The following is a 17,932-nucleotide window of genomic DNA, read 5'->3' on the forward strand; positions in this document are numbered from 1 at the left end:
CCCTGCCAAAATCCACCACTTTTCCAATACACTGAATCCCTGCCTTCCAAGACCCCAACCGCTAAAACGAACCCAACTCTCAACTCTACCTAAACATAAGAGGGAGGGTGGGTGGTAAACTTTTTCTTTCCAAAAGAGGGCCTCTCACTATCATCCAGCCCTTTTAACATCTCCCATTCCTAATCTCCTCCTACCCCACGATGTATACTAGCCCAGCCCCCTCTAGCAACACTACCTTTTTCTTAACCCCTTAAAAGCTCTGGGCTAGGCCTAGCACCCGGTCATGTAGGCCCTGCGCCTAATTCTTACGGCTACGGGCCTCTCTTAACATTTCTGTCCTAGATATTGATGATTGTCCCAATGCTGTCACGAGGGGACTAGCAAAGTTCTCAGCCCTGTGTTAGCTATGACTCTCAAGCTTTGACTGTTGATAAAGTGATTAGAACCTCTGGTGAAGGTTTATATACCTGTGTCCCCACTAGAGAGATTTAGACTTTCAATTTGACAAATCCTGGCACCCCCTGCTGCTGCCAGAGCTGGGTGAAACTCCAGAGTTATATTACTCCAACCCCGCCTATGAAGTTAGCTGAATATCTATACAAGAAAGAGAATGAGGAACAAGATGGTGGTGCCTGCTACAGAATTGGGACAAGTGAGTATACACAGGGTTAGTTCCCATTAAATAGAGCTTTTGTTATTTGTATATCTAAATTATTTTTAAGAACAATTTTTTTTCATACATTGTTTGAATCTCAAAAAAAAAACTATATTTTTGTTATAGGATAAAAAATTACATTTTTAATAGTGCATAACTGAAGTATTAAAAGACACAGAAACGCAGCTAAACAAGGTGGCAGTGTTCAGTTGCATGCTGGAATGTTTTTTTTTTAATGAAGACTTTAATGCTGACGTAAGTGATCACAATCTGAAAGCATTCTGGTTGGTGTTAGACCCTCACTGGGGATCCACTGTACCTCACAGGCAGGATTAGGAGTCAGCAGCCTTGCAAATTGTCAGAAGCAGGTTCCTCAAGGAAAAATGTATATTAATGTATCCTTAGGATAGGGAATGTAACCATCTGAGGGGTTACCAGAAAAAAATCAATACAAAAGAACTATGAAATCCCTTGCAATCTCCTGTAAACAATGTAAAGAAAATTGATAGACAGGAAGGTAACAAAAACAATTTATCTGTTGCCCAAAAGAATAATTTGATTGTGTAGTTTGATTGTACAATTTAAAAAGTAGGAAGATTTTAGGGCAGCAGGGACACCGCATTACTTGTGTAAATGTAGAGCAGCGAGTCTTTGTAGGTAGATAAAGCAGCCATAACACATAACTGTCTGCTACAAGTAATGTGCTTTAAAATTACATTAGAAAACTATAATTGTGCGCAAGACTCCTGCAGAGGCAACATAAAAGAATTTGTTTCAAGCACAGCAAGGGCGATTGCAGGCTACAAACACAGTTATACTTTGATGCTCTCTCCACGTAAGGATAATTCTAATTCCAAGTCAAGCTTTGAAATGACTTTATATTACGTGACAAAATGATGAAGAATCTAAATTCGACTGCAGTGTCTCCAGGATCGGGTAATCAAGCTGTGAAAGAATTATGCTGCGGGCTTTCCTCGGGCTACAAGGCAACAGATAGATAACGCTTATCAGCCAGCTCATCTGTGTCATTGTCACATTAATATCGTATGACAGGGTGAATTGTTAAAAGGGATAAAATGAGCTACAAGGCTAAAAATGTTATGCAACATAATCCCAGGGTATTTGGAGCTTGATAAGAAAGATCTTAAGCGATGTGCAGCTTTACCCTGCTTCTAATTTGTGGGATTGCACAGCAGGATTGTAGAAATGAAGGTGCTGGCTTATTAGAATTTTAACTAAAAAAAGTACCTTATTATTATAAACTAGTGTTTCTCAAGCAGGGATTGGTGGAACCCCAGGGTTCCTCCAGAAGTTGCCAGGGGTTCTTTAAACAATGAGCAATTTGTTTTTTTGATACCAATGCAATTTTTTTTTTTTATATATACTAATGATTTTTACTGTCTATGGGTAAAATTCTTCCCACTGATCATCACACCAATGTACGGTAAGCTGTGGACATAGTAATTATATTAGGGGTTCCCTGTTTTAAAAAGGTCAAGAAACACTGATATAAACCCATAATAGGATTTCACAACAGGTAAATAAATATGTTATATTTATATAACTCATAAAAATATTCTAAATCAAAACTGTATGTACTGGTACTTTACAGACTTATTTTACTGAAGAATTTTAAAATCTAGAGGACCCAAAAATACATTTCCAAAATACAAAATATATGACGGATCAAACAAGGACAGTAGGGATTGCCTACAATGACCAGGTGTAGGGACACCTTACCATTAGAGTCTGAGAGAAAAATTGGAAATTGTCAGGAGTCTAACTATTCAGCATCTACCAAATAAATTTAAAAAATAATTTTTGTAGGAACTGACCCATTACTTGAAATCAATTTTTAACATGGCTTGAACATTTTTACTATATTTAATTGGCTGTAACTCACATGAGGATGCACTGATTCTCCCAGCATTGGATATCTGTGCATAATAACCACTGTTTGTATATCATACCCAACAGGAACAGGACAGCAAAATCAAAAATCGGTGGTTATGCCCCATCATCTTGTTTTACCATGGCATTAAGCAAGAAGCTCTTTAATGGAAAAGTGGGCAGCAATGAAAACAGAGGTTCCACTCCACTTTCCAAATATAAAAACTATTCAGGACACAGTTTAACATAGTAACTTAAGATATTCTGAGAGTTTTTGTTTGTTACAAAAGTGAACTGAGCTTTGATACGCATTATGGAAAAAGAAGCAGTAAAGCACAATTGTGGTGCTGCACTACTTTGCAAAATTAAAACCTATCATAAGGAAAGAACAAACAAACATGACTGTCTTGTATATAAATAGCTCTCCAAGGCTTGAGAGGATACACATTCATTGGTGAAGCTGGGTTATCCAGCAAACCTGGAATGGATTTCTTCAAAATAACGTGCTAGCTATTTGAATCCTGGACCAGATCCATTCCAGGTTTGATGGATCACCCAACTTCACTGATGAAAGTGTATCCTATCCAGCCTTGTGGAGCTTCAATAAATCAGGCCCAGTAGGAGAGGTCTTTGTGTACAATGGTTGAGCCAAATGCCAGTGGTCTTAACCACTCCCACCAATTCCTTCTGTGTTGGAAAACCTGCACTGTGCAAATACACCTTTGTCTAACACGGATCATCCTGTAAGCAGTTTAGTGCTTCATCCCTTCTCCAGGATATTAGCAGTATGAAATCCACCTTTATAATTAGGTAATTTTTCCATGTGACAGCATCTACCAACACTTCTGCATGCCACCTTTGTCCAATTTTATCTACTCAAATTCTTAATCCAGATAAGACCCATCTCAAAAAACAAAGAAAATGTCATACAGACAAGTATAAGTACATGTATAGTCATGCTCATCATTATAATACTTACATTCACTTTTAAAAGTTAATAGGATGGCTCAATAAATACTAAGAAAATGCGGTAATGCTGCAAATGCGTGGTTGTTTATTTGGGATTCAGGTCCGGAGTTTATTGAATGGAATGGAGCTTGAGGTTAGGTGTGGCTCAGGGAGACAGCACTAAAGAGAAATGAACCACTGTACTGGAAGCAACAAAGCTTGAGATTGAGATTATTACTGTGAATACCAGTTGTGGACCTTATTTACATCTGAAACTTGTATTTTTGGTATTCTGCTTAAGAAAAGCAAATATTTATTTTCCTGTGAAGGAAGCCATTTTGTTTTTAATAAAGACCCCTTTTTGGAGTGTACAGCTGTCCTGTGTGATAAACTGATACCAGTTCCCCCAAATATCACAAAACAAAAGTTGAAAAAGTTATGAACTTTATTTAAAAAAAAGGACAACTTAAAGAGCCAATGGGAGTAATACCTGCAAATGTGCAGTAATTTTATAGGACAGCTAGATGTCCTCAGTACACCTGCTGAAATAAATACTCAACATTTAAAGTAAGTTGTTAAAATAAAATGAAAATAAATACTTGTTTTCTTATCAGTTTTAAAACCTAATTTAAAAAAAAATCTATGCCAAGCAAAGTAATACTGTTCTATTTCTCAGTACACACTGCTGAATTCCGCTAGGTTGGCCAAAGAAGGTTGCTAAAGAGTCTCAAACATTTAGCACTCTTTAAGGTATGTCAGATGGTTGGTCTACCTTTGGGAATTGTGGGTCCCTTAAACTACGTACACACGTCATATTTTTCTTGCCCGATAATCTGCTCAGGGTGGATATTGGGTGAGAATCTGGTGGATCCGTCCTGGCGGATCCACAGATGATGAACGACGATCGATCCTAATGGAAAGGAAGGGGTAGAGCGCACAGCAGGGTGCCGCTCCGTCACTCTCCAACTCCCCTCTCCATAGAGCAGAGCGGTGCTGTATGTACAGCACTTGTTCATGCATTGTGCAGTTCTTATCGTTGCAAAGGATCATAAAAGATCCTTTCCAATGACAAGAATTGCACGTGTGTACGCAGCTTTAACCAGCCACTATGTAACCACTGTGTCCTGAGGTATCACAGAGCACATCATGGAGCCAAAAGGTCCCCTCTACTGAAAGTGTTGTTTTCTGAAGATTGTTTAGTGATCAGTTTCTTTTCATTGCAGAAGCAACTGGTGGTTTGAAAGAACATCAATAGAACAGAAAAGAACCAATTTAGGACTGTCCAGATCTCCAATTCCTAATTTAGGCCATTCGTGGTTAAGTTATCCAGATGACCAGGGCACATTTGCCCATTAGTGCCAATGCAAAAATGGTCTTTTCAAGGGGATTAGAGGGCAGCACTAAAAATACACACAAGAAAGGTATTTAAAGAAAATGAACTAGTCTTTTTTTAAGGCATGGAGTCAGGGTGGGAAAACCCATTTGCCAGGATCTGTCATTTATTTTGTGGTACTGTGACTAGCTAATGTCATTGTTTATTGGCCGTCATAGTGGGTGTGGAAATCACTGGAAAAAGGACCTTGCCCAAAATTTACTTTTAAGTATTTTTTATCATAAAAAGTGTCTTTGTTACTTTTTTTCTGGGAATGAGTAATGGGTACTAAGGGAACATAGATCCCACCTAAAGGGGGCTTTTAGGGGGGGCTTTTAGATTGCACCATAAGCCCGCCTTCACATTCGTACATCTATTTTGGCGAAGACCAGATGTAGGGAAATGACATATAGCCTGGTATGGACTAAAAAGGGGGCAGGGACTACAAAAAAAAAAAAAAGACAGTAAATGAGTGTATTTTCAATATGAAGTACACCTATCCACTGCCCTCCACATGTAGTTAAAAAAGTCAATGCTTCTTTAGCAGGGATGTAATGTCTGTTAGATATACTTATAGCTGTAAACCGAGCTGAATTTTTTAAAAATCCCCAATAAAAAGAAGCATAAGGAGGCTGAATGTCTGGGGATTTGCAAAATCAGAACAAATATACAATTTCCTTTACTGGATCCGTATCTTTCCCTATGAAATTGCTTTACCCATGTTTTTCCTACATTGATTTCATTATATTATGACATTATACCTGTTCTTCCTTTTAGTGAGGGGGCTGGCACACATCAAATACCTAATATTGTCCATTGTACCCTGCTAGCCACAATTGAAAGGTCAGGGCATTATGGGTCCTTTAAAATGTGTCCGCCTGAAATTCCATTTGTTTGCAGAAATAACTGAGAACTGCAGAAGTTCAAGTTGAATCCTCTGTGGGAGTGAAGTCAAACCTCATCCTTAAAAGCTACTTCACAAAGCAATATAACTTACCAAAGGGACCAAAACAATTAGGTTCCATGGAAGATGAAAGCTTTTGCACAATAGGAAAATTCTGATTGCAGTAGAGGTATGTTGTGGTTTAAACGAGTAAAGGTTATAGCATATTTAAACCCAACAACAAAAATGTAAAATACTGCAGCTTACCAATCAGACCAGATGGCTAAATTATTTTCCTGGCCTTTTGCTTTTACCTAAACATTGTAATTTTGCCCTCTTGCTAAGAAAACTGGAGTTATTCTGGCATTTTGAAAACCACCATACCAATATAAATAAAAAATATGGGTTAGACAAGGGAGCACTGAATCGAATTAATTTTGGAAGGTGTGTATGCATCATCGGAAAACATTCTTCAACTGATTGCTGTAGCTATTTAGGCACTGAATGAATCAATAAATTAAATAATAGTATCAATGTAATATTCTTTAATATTGAGTAGCTTTATTAAAGAAAGCTTTTGATTTTATTTTAAGACTACCAAGGTTTTTTTCTACCGATTTACTACTGTAAACAGATAATTTATCCAGCAGTATATCATTTATGTTTTGTTGGAAGAAATAAACATGTATCCCGTATAAAACTTGGGGTATAAAATATAAACAGAGATAACATGCAGAGTTGGTGGGGATGATGTGCCTCAAGGTGGGCATGACATCAAGACCACTTTGACAATTAAGTAGGGACCAAAACAGGTAAGTGGAGTCATCCTTATTATATATAAATAATATATAAATATATTTTTAAAGGCGCAGTTCTTTGGACTACTGCCATTTAATCTAAAAAATCCTGTATAGAGACAAAATGTATTAGCTGGCCAGTAAAGCTTCATATTCTACAGTTGCAAACTTGAGTTGGAACATTCATTCTGCAAAAACTTGCTCTGGGAGTTACATAGTTTCGGCCTGACCTATCAAGATGGCGGAAGATCCTGAACTCAAAGAAAGAGTAGGTGTATATGCCAATGCCTGTAACGGAGCATGGAAAGTTTTGTGGATTAAAAAATCCTAAACAGGCAGTTTAGGTTTTATTTTATTACAGAAGGAACATTGGCTGTTTATTTTGTATTAAACTAACTGTCTGCTCACATATTTTATTGTTACAGTATATTTTACACTTTATTAAATAGGGTAATAATCTGGTGCCCGTTATTGCTTCTCTTAGTCAATGGCAAAAAATAGTGCACAAGTTGGGAATATACTGGTTATATAATGGTTTTAGGTTTCTATGTTGGTGTTCAAGCCTATTTTCAGTATTATCTACAAGCTTGCTTGCTTAAAAAAGCTTAGGTGTTTTAAAAGTACAGTTATCCTTTAAGCTGCTTGTGCAGGCAAAGATCCAACTGTCTGTCCTTAATCAGGTTCAGTGTAGGTGGCTGAATGGAGATCCTATACAGACAAATCTGATGGATCCAGCAATTTGAGCCAAACTAAACTAGACCTTGAAGAGGACATTCAAAGGTAAATATGGTGGCCTTATGAGCAGACTTTCCATGTCACCTGATAAGTGCCTATTCAAGCCAATTCCAGACAGATTAAATAAATTTAGTCCTAATCTGAAAAAATGTCTGTTCACTTGGGCACCTTAACATGTGTCCTATTAACTACATTCAGGTTGCCATATAGCAATAATGGAAAAGAAATGTCAAACTTTAAAAAGAATGATAATTAAAATACTTTCATTTCACCGGGTTCTTTTGCATTTGGACATAAACCACTTTTTATATGTCAGTCTGATCCCACGATAAAGATTTGTTCAGGGTGAAATGTGTCAGACTAAGCTCATTCACTGTGGCCGTCAGTTACTAATGAGACAGGTTAGCATGAAGTCATATAACCACTTTGTCACTTTTCTGTCTTGCAGCAGAAGTATACCGACAATCAAACTTGCATGATGACCTTTGATTTTTTTTTCCTATTACAATAACTCCACTCCGATTTCACCTTTTCAGATAAATTATAGATAAGTACAAATCCCCAAAAGTTAATGCCTAATCTGGCACTTCCTCCACAAACAAACTATAGGCATGTTTGTGGGTTTTGGGGGAATGTTGGTTTTAAAATAGGTAACAATAATAATTATTATTATTACAGTGTAATAAAGAATATAAGCATTGTATCTTTAATTTGCCAACATTCAATCTCATTTGTACTTGGCTATAGCTGTGGATGGATATTGACCTTTCTTGTAGAATATAAATATTGGTGATTTTTTTTAACTTCATTAGTTGACAAAATGAAACAATTGGATTGTATACTGAGTGGAACAACCACTATAGTGGTTTATGCGTCTCTTGACTCTTGATATAATAACATTCTATATTTTTATTTGCACAACTTCCGTCCAGTGAATTATTATCTGTGCAGACTGAAGCCCCAACCATGTGCTTTTTTTGTATTAGGTGCTATTTTGATGTATATTTCCTTTTTTTTAAAACTAATTTTCCATTGAGAGCTAGAAATGATTAAGTTAATGTGTCCTCAGATCTCATACACCCAATATATATATATATATATATATATATATATACACACTGGTTTTGAGTGGGAGATAATAAATACATTTGCTTTTATGAATGTATTCCTATTTACATTACATTTTTACTATTTAATACTAAACCTTTGTTTAGAAATGTTGGTGTTTATGTGTCCTCAGATCTTAAAAAACAAACACATCAAATAGATATCCTTGTTTAGAGTAGAAGACACAAAAATTACTGTTTTGGTATTCTTATAAAAACAAATCATATCATTTTATTTTAATCTATTATTTTATTTTTCAACTGGTAGCCAAAAAAAGCAATGAACCTTAACAGCAACTAAAAACTACAAAATCTCCTTGACTGCCTGTGGTCTGTCATACAAGCACTCCAATTCCAACTGGGCTAATACAAAAAAAATAAGATTTCAGGGGTTCCACTGTGGTAAAATATTTAAGAAAACTTTTTTTATGTCTCAGGGAACCCCAGCTAGCCAGTGACAGGATTGCATTACAGTATTGATTAGAATACCACTTTTACAGACAGGTAAAAAGATTAGTAGAGTAATGTTCCACCAAGAGAGCAATCTATCTCTATTTCCAGGGAATGTAGGTTGCCTAGCCTGAAGTGTGATTAGACATAATAATAGTGATTGATGTGTATTTACTGATAGTATAAAACAATATTGGACACCATTTATGATATTAAGCTGATAGATATATTAAGGTGTGCCCTGATGGTAAGCTGATGGTATTATGTATCACTATAAGTTTAAAGGTCTCCAAATTCCCTGAGGAAGCCCAGTAGGGTGAAAAGCGTCTGAGACATTGCGGATATCAAGAGACGCTTGTTTTTAACGCTTCATGCTATCCTAGCAAAGTGGAACTGTGTTTAGAGAAGGTCTAGCGCAATAGGACTCTGTATAGTGTAGGAAAATAGAAATTTAATAAAACAATATATTTTAAATACACATTCTGCCTATAAAAGCCTGTCTTTTCTATCCCTCTTCTTACTATTACAGATAAAAAGATTGTTGTTGTTGCATTAAGTAGTGGCCCTGGAGCCATGCAGATAATATTATTTGGATGGTCAATTAGGAACAGGTCAAAGAAATCCTAGCAAACTTTGAAGGAATCCTAAGGTTCCATGAAACGCTGGTTGAGAAACACTTACAAAAAAGTATCCTAGCACACTGTATATACTGTAACTATTTTATTTTCTAAAGAGTTTATATTTCTTCAAATTAAGTCCTGACATTTACACAGCACAACCAGGTGGCTGTTCTGACTTTTTTCTGTTGCAGGTACAGCTAGGTCAACTCTATGCTTCTTGACTGGACAGAGAAGGAGCAGCGGCAAACAAACGAGTCCTTATTATTAGCTCACTTCCTGTTGGCATATTTCTTATTAACAAGTGTACTCCGGAATTGATTTTTGACTTCTGAAAAGTAAGTTGCAAAATGGAAACATTGGCCCTGATTTAATAAAGCTCTCCAAGGCTGGAGAGAATACACTTTCACCAGTGAAGCTGGGTGATACAACAAACCTGGGATGTATCTGGTCCAGGATTCAAAGCATTTGCTAGCAAATAGCAAATTACATTGAAAAATCTTTTCCAGGTTTGCTGGATATCCCAGCCTCACTGGTGAAAGTGTATTCTCTCCAGCCCTGGAGAGCTTTAATGAATCAGGCTCTATGTTTCCTGTCCACTATATAGTGTAGCAGAAAGGGCATCAAACTTAGGACTGTCTAAGCAATAACAAACAATAAAGGTAAAGTAGATATTTTAGCTGTGTATTTACCTCTGCTAGTTATTATGTTGGCTAAGGTGGCCCATTAGGCCATAGACAGGACAGGATGGTGAGGTTTATAGCTGGAGGAACACAGGTTACTAATACTTGACCTAACAACAGCAAATCAGTCTGACAATCACATTTTACAGTTCTTTTTTCTACCAGTATAACACCAGCTTGAAATCTACTAATAAATTTTCCATGAATGCAAGTAGGACAGCCCCGCGGCATCCTAAACAGCCTGAGGCTAATGAGAGTTGTCAGAGGGCTGATTTGTTTTATTTTCTAAGTTTCTAAGTCTTTTCCTGTTTTCATAGGACATTCAGGACAACGTGCCCCTAAGAAATTGAGACAAAAAGGTCAAAAAAAAACACAAAGGACCTTCTTACAGGAGTTGACAGCAGCTTACAGAGCCCTAGGCTCCTACTTTTGGGATTGTACTAAGCAGTCACTTGGAAATATACTTGATGCTCTGCTCCTTTCATGTGCAGGTTACTCTAATCACACCATATTTATGTCTTCATGCTATGAAATGGTAAAAAAAGCCTTTCAAGTAACACTGACTGTGAAATGATTAGTTTGTCTCATGTATCAAAGATTGACAAATCCAGCCGACTAGAAAGGTTATCAAAGATCTCCACACACAATGTTGTTGTTTTAGTTGAAAAGCAGCTGTTTAGTGTGCCAGGGTGCTGTTCCCTCTCCTGGAAATAAATAATGCACCAAGGACATGTCGCCATAAACAGCATAAATTTAGCACTCATTCTGAACACACAGGCGTCATTGAGATTTGTTTTCTTGTAGGTATAATACAGTGTCATGGATTTTTTTACAAGTATAACAGTTTGAGCCTGATGTCTGAAAAGTAACAAACAAAATACTTGAAGGGCCATTTTGCACTTGCGGATGACTACAGGCTCAACCAGGGTTCTATCTTCTTCCATTCAAGTTGAATAGGAACCAAGCTGGGACCATTTTGTGCACGTTTGCAATGAATCGCAGTGCAATTCTAGAAATTCCTAAGCCGCATGATTGCTTTTCTACCTCTGGAGGAGAAGCGGCACTGGAGCTGCATGCAAAAATGTTAACTGCAGTGTGGTTTGCCACTCCTGGGTGCATAGCAGCACAATGCTTTGCACCTGGAGCAGCTAACTGTATAAAAATAGCTTAAGTAGTGGTTTGCTTATATAATAAAGTTTAAAATTTGATTGATTTAAGCTACATGGGTGAGTTTTATATCATGCTACTGAGCCACATGACCAATGACAACTTAATACTCAGAAATTTTAACCTATAGCACATATGGATACTAATCTTATCTAAAGTCATCATTCTGCCTCTGCCCCTTCACTGTCCAATCACAATCTGAGCGCTAGGAGGTTATAAAGCTATGATTCTTAACTGCAGAACTAAATTTTCAGGCCAGCAAACCAGCTCATCCCTTTGACAGGACAGGAGTGGCATGAATATAAATCTATTGTCAGTTAATTAAATATTCAAATGCATTATAACTGTTTATCAAGCTGTATTCTTGAGGTTCTCGTTTATCCACATGTTTGTAGTTATGTTATCAGTAGTGAGTTGATCTCAAAAAGAATCTTTTAAATTTGTGGAAGTTGGTATTGACTCACAAATACCAGAGTAGCAAAGTACCTGTTAAGTTATTGTAAGGGTCATGCCACATAGGTGATTTATGTGCAGCTAATTAATGCTACTCAATTTCACTAATACCAGTGATACGATGAAGAATAATATAATACCGTGTAGCTATGCCAATGAAAGAGTGATTGTCACTTGAAAACCTGACACTGATGTGAAACATTGCCTAAACTCTACAAATTGCTAAAGATTAGTGACCTAATGATGCCCATGTGACACCCATGATACTTAGTAAGAAATAACTGAAAATCACTCAAAAAATGATGCTAATTAATCACCTTTTTGCCGTGGTCCTAAGTGGGGTGACTGCCTTGCTTTGTAGAGTTATTGCTGTACATGAAGAGTCATTACTGTGAGATGACTGCCTTACCATGTAGCATCATACCTGTAGGTAAGGAAGTAAAGTGACTGCTTCACCCCAGTATCTTTTTAAGGGAGGTGATGGCCTTGTAGCATCATTACTATAATTTAGTTGACTCCCTTGCCTTTTGATAACATTATAAGAAATTAGGTCATTGCTTTGCCATATACTAGCTAGCAAAAAAAGTGGCATTTTCCTGCAGACAAGATATTGAAAGAGTTCATTTTTAAAACACAAAATTTTTAACTAAACAACAAGCTGTGTTTGATTTTCAGTGAACTCTACACCAAATCCCATGAAGGTAACAGCTACTGAGTTTTGAATGAATGATTGAATTATTCATTATTTTGACATTTTCACTTTAATTTGTGAAAGGGGCTTAAAGCTGCCCATATCATTTTTATTTGATGATGTTGATGATATATGGTCTGCTTCTTCCTCAATATACCAGTTGGGTAAATACCAGGTCCTATATGGTTACTGCAAGGTAAGATAAAAAGCACCAACTACTGGGTGAACTTGGTGTCACACACATGAAATTTCCACATCAAGAATCTTTATTCTACAGCATCAGTCATTTACTATATTCACATAAAAAACAACTGATTGGTAACAGTTTTCTTCTTGGCTAAGCCATGGGCTAACATCATTGCAAGCCCCAGCGGATTTTAGGACCCACAGTTATATGAAGGTCCCTTATGTTCAGGAAAAAAATCTAACAATCTGTAGGCAACACTATAATATTGTGCCGCTTTGCCTATAGAACCAGTAGTTTGCAGGTTTCTCATTAACCTGGAGCTAAAAGTGATTTTTAGTCTTAGTGCTACTAAAATCTCTAGTGATTAGTTAGCAATGGATCACTGAACTGGTAAAATAATTTGCCTATGGAGCAAGCTGCACAAGAAACATGTAGCACCTTGTAGTCAAGGGCACATGATTGGAGTTTTGTGTGATCATGTAAAATGGATTACCAATACCCACAAAGTGTACAGTTTATTCAATAGGAAGCCATTTGTTCAAGTGATTTATTATAGTAGTTATATCACAATCTAGGTGACTACTATCTACAGCAAATAAGTACATTTCTGAATAGCAAGATAATAGAAAAAGCTTATGTAACTTAGCCCTATAGCCTACATGTAAGCTTTTTAATTGTTCTCTTTTCACTTAAAAATCAATATATTGTATATATAATATTAAATTATCAATGTGGGATTAAATTTTTCAATACCAGGTATAACAGCTAAAATTGCTGATATATCCCCGGCCAGGTCTGCACTTTAGTGATTTCAATCACATGATGTCAAGAAATTTCAAGTAACTTAAATGCAATATTGATTTCAATGGCCTTGGCAACAAGAAGTTAGGCCTCATCCTACTGATCAAATTGTCAGATGTAGCTCAAGGTTGGAAACCCTTTCCTGTGCTAAAAATCTGGCATTTAGCTCTTTAGCCCTTCATAACAAGCTTAAAAGAAACCAGTAGTTATATTGGGGCTGCTTTTGCTAACCTCTTGGAAAAGCTTGAACCCCACCTATTCTTAACTTTATACTTTTATTAACCTTCAACAAGCACTGCACACTGAAGAAGATTTTAAGCATTTGAGTTGTCTAGGTTGATCACAGATGTATTGAAGAAGCCATAAACTGAGAGAATATGTAAGTTTCTATTATTGAAGTAGCTCCTAATATAATGCTTGTCTGGTTGGAGATCTGATCCTCTGCCTTTAATACCTTCTGAATCACTCACCCAGATTGAGAATGCAGACCAGCTGTTCAGCTAATTGTCACACAATTATCTGCATGCCTGTGTGCTACTGAAACTACTGAACCTAAAAGATCAGCTTTATATCCAGGCAAATATATTCTTTAGAATGAGTACAATGATGGCAGCTTTCATATATGCCCAGTATATGTCCACTTTTGCAATATCATTCATGCTTTCAGTTCCCCCACAGACTCTCTATTACCTGTTGACATAGTATTATCTACTGCACAGGCAATCTATTAACAGGTGCCAGCCTATAGATATGTGCATATTTAAACAACACGCCTGATTCATTAAAACTCTCCAAGGCTGAGGATATGCTTTCATCAGCATAACTGGGTGATCCGGCAAACCTGGAATGGATCTGGTCCAGGATTGAAAATATTTGCTAACAAATAGCAAATTACTTTTAGGAAACCCATTCCAGATTTGCTAGATCACACAGGTTCACTGATGGGAAAGTGTGTTCTCTCCAGCCTTGGAGAGCATTTATTAAATCAGGCCCAATGACTTTAAGAAAGTTAATTTAGGGTAATGGGTTTGAGAGCCCCATGTAAAGTGTTGTAGGTCATTAAAAAAAGGGCATTTCTAAAACCATATACAGAGGTTAATTAAAATAGGCACTTACAGAAACAATTGGTATCTCCACCCTGTTTTAGAGATACTGGAAACAGAACATTATGGAAGGCACAGTGCTCACACACAGCCATCTGGTGCCCCTGTAAAATCTTATCTCCCCAAAAATGCAAATACATTAGGTAGTATCAGTTTATATTTTCCACCTAAAATAATATAGGTTTATGGAAAATGAAAAAGTTCCTTATGTCTTGTGCCACCCAAATTTTTAATTAATGAAAGTTCTAAAGAATGCTTTAAGAAAAAGCTGGATGCTATTCTACAAAGTTAAAGGAATTACACCAAAGACTATTGATGCATGGAACATCAAATTGCCTCATGGGCTCAGGAAGGAGTTTTTTGCCCCTGAGGAAATTGAAACGTTTTATATATTTTTTTACTTTCCTCTGTATCAACTATGCGTTTATGATTCCATCTGGAATATGCAGCTGTTACCACTTCACCCGCCGATCATCTGTCCAGCAACCTGCCGCATCCTCAGCTTCCTTTTAGCTGTGCAAAGATATACCTTTTTAGCATCCCTGCACTTTCTCTGAGGTTGTGCTGAGCTGAAGGGTATTTCAGGAAATGTGAGCAGCTAACGAGCAGAGTAGTTCCTGGTTCCAATCTTGTTCTGCTACTGGCTGCTAGCTGTATTTATACCTCCCTGATTCCAGGCTCTATTTGCTAGATCCTCAGTGCATTTCCTGCCTCTCTGCCAGCTAGTTGTTTGTTTGGACTCTCTGTATTTGACCTTGGCCTGTTACCTGACCTTGCCTTACTTGCCACCTGCCCTGACCTCGGCCTGTTACCTAACCTTGCCTTGCCTTGCCTTACCTGCCCCCTGCCATGAGCTCGGCCTGTTACCTGACCTTGCCCTGCCGTACCTTACCTGTCCTGCTCACCCGATGAAGAGCTTGATTGGCATAGCCTAGGGGCTACGACCTGGTGTTTTCCCACAGCAAAGCAGTTCGGTAGCCATTAGGTTCACTGGCCCATCATCCTTTGAGGGGTGCTCTGGTGAAAAGCAGGAAACACTTAAACTCTGTGCCCCAGGCAATCCCGCGCCACCAGCCAGGGGGCACAGCCCTAACAGCAGGTTTCCAATATGTTAATTTCCATACTGGTTGAACTTGATGTCATTTTTCAATCTAACTCTGGAGCTATCCCAGTTACAGCCGACACATTTTATTTAATTTTGAATAGGTGAGGCAGGGTTAGAACATATGTCAGGTTTTATTTTCATCTGTGTGATTTACCTTTTTTCTTTATGAGAACAGACAGAGATGGGAACTGTCTCCAATGGGGCCTTTCTGTCCTAGTGACTCCCTCACATCTCATTTCTTGTATGGGCATCAAGCATAGGAATTAAAGATAGAATAAAGATGAGAGGAGTTTTAACCCATCCACACTGTACCTTAAACTAAAAACTGTTTGCATTTGGCTTTAAATTTTGTATTTAAATAGGTCTTTTTCCAAACTGTAGCAAGGTAACCTTCTATATACCAAAGCGTACTGTAGTTAATGCTTTAATGCATAAAAAAATGAATATTACCATAACTGGCAAGTCTTAGAACCCGTAAGCACACAAGATTTTTGTTGCCAGAAGCAATCTTTCGTAATTGTCCCTGGTGAGAATCTAATGTCAGTACAGGTGTCCCACAATGTCATTTTGTGATCTGCACTAATGGATCATTAAACAACAGACTGCTAAGGGCAGCTATTGTTTTACTAATAGGGAAGATGGTCCTGTTCCTCCTCCCCACTTCCCTCTCTATAGAAACCGAACTGGCTGCTTAGTAGTAGTTTATAAAGAGGCTAAGTGCTTAATAATCTTTCCCTGCTGCTGAAAGTCCTGGGATTGAGACAATATCTGCATGCAGTTTTTATGATTTTTGTACTAATATAATGAAGGACTGTGGTACAATCCAATGAACCTGTATGATTGTCCCAATGGAAGGGAGAGGGGACATACTGCAGGTGCCAGATTGTCAAAGCAGAGATCAAAATATTTGTCTAGGAAACTTTACCCTATGTTATAAAACTTTCCTTTGACCAAGCTGAGCAATTAGTCATCAGGGAAATTCTACAAACCAACCTTTTCTCCCAGGTGCAACTGTAAATAGGGTCACACAAGTATCTTTTAACGTCTGTATGTACCATTAGAAAGATATCAGATATTTTTTGCGGTGCAGAGGGAAAAGCAATGATAAATCAATTCTGCCTTTTAAAGTCGGACCAACAGCTCAGGGCCCATAGCTGTAAAACTGTACAAACCAAGGAAAATGAAATGCAGTTCTAAATCTTATACCACAGAATTCCAAAGAGCCAGGCTGGAAACAGGAAAACTTAGAAGCTGTATTTTGATAAACTTATCCATGGCAAAAGAGAGCAGGCATCCATTAGCATTTGACATATATGTAATGTATGGGTGAAATTAACACAGGTATGTCCCACAATGTACAATATATGTTATTCCATAATCAATAGAAATTTTCCGTTGCAGCAAGTACTATTAGAAGACCATGCCCTAGAACACTTTTTTGGCTTGCAAGCTACTTTTAAAATGACAAGTCAAAATGATCTACCAATAAAAATGCTAAACGTATATTTATTTATATATATACCAAGTATGACACAGAAGTAACTGAAGCTAATGAGACATTCAATGGCAGAACATTGCACAGACATTGCACTACAAGACTATAGTGACAGGAAAGCTACAGTTCACCTGTCATAGGAGAATGATGTGCTGCACAAGAAAAAGAACTGCTAATCTGTACAAAGGTATCTCGGTAATTGAACCCTGACCCCAAACCTGAACTGACTTTGCCACCCAACACTGCTCACCTCATACTGACTTCCCACCCTCTCTGCCTCCCTCTCCCTGCGCCCCACTGTTACAAGAGCCTTCTCACGCATTGAAAGACATCCCCTGCATCCCTATGGATGTGCAGTAGAGCTGCTGCTAAACAGCAGGCAGGGGTAAGGTGGGCTCCGGGATGGACTGCCTTTGCGATCGATCAGTAGATCACGATCGACATTTTGGCCACCCATGCCTTAGAAGAAGACTGTGCCCTGTCAATGATCCTAAAGAGACTTCTGTGCTGTGCACTTTATTCAGATAAGCTACACAATGACTGCCAACACAAGTATTTACCAGTCAACAAGTACACGTCCCTTGCTTTTAGGGCCCACCCACATTTTCTAACATACCTGCAGGTACTTATATGTAGGCTGGGTATTAACTTATCATTTGCCCTTCTCTTCTTTTATATACTGTAGACTGGAAACACCTTAATATAATAAAACAAACCTGACACTAAGAGTCTACATCTTCAAATCTGACCTCCCACCCTTTTATAGTGGCCTATAAAGAAATACCCCTAAAGAA

At 37.7% G+C, this 17,932-nt stretch overlaps 1 protein-coding gene across 1 annotated transcript in view; it reads right to left on the reverse strand.

Moving 5' to 3' along the window:
- Window positions 1-17,932, reverse strand: part of ODAD1 (outer dynein arm docking complex subunit 1) — a 68,343-nt gene that overhangs the window by 5,046 nt on the left and 45,365 nt on the right. The window lies entirely within an intron of this gene.

This window comes from Pyxicephalus adspersus, chromosome 11 (genome assembly GCF_032062135.1).
Source record: "Pyxicephalus adspersus chromosome 11, UCB_Pads_2.0, whole genome shotgun sequence".
Lineage (NCBI taxonomy): Eukaryota > Metazoa > Chordata > Amphibia > Anura > Pyxicephalidae > Pyxicephalus > Pyxicephalus adspersus.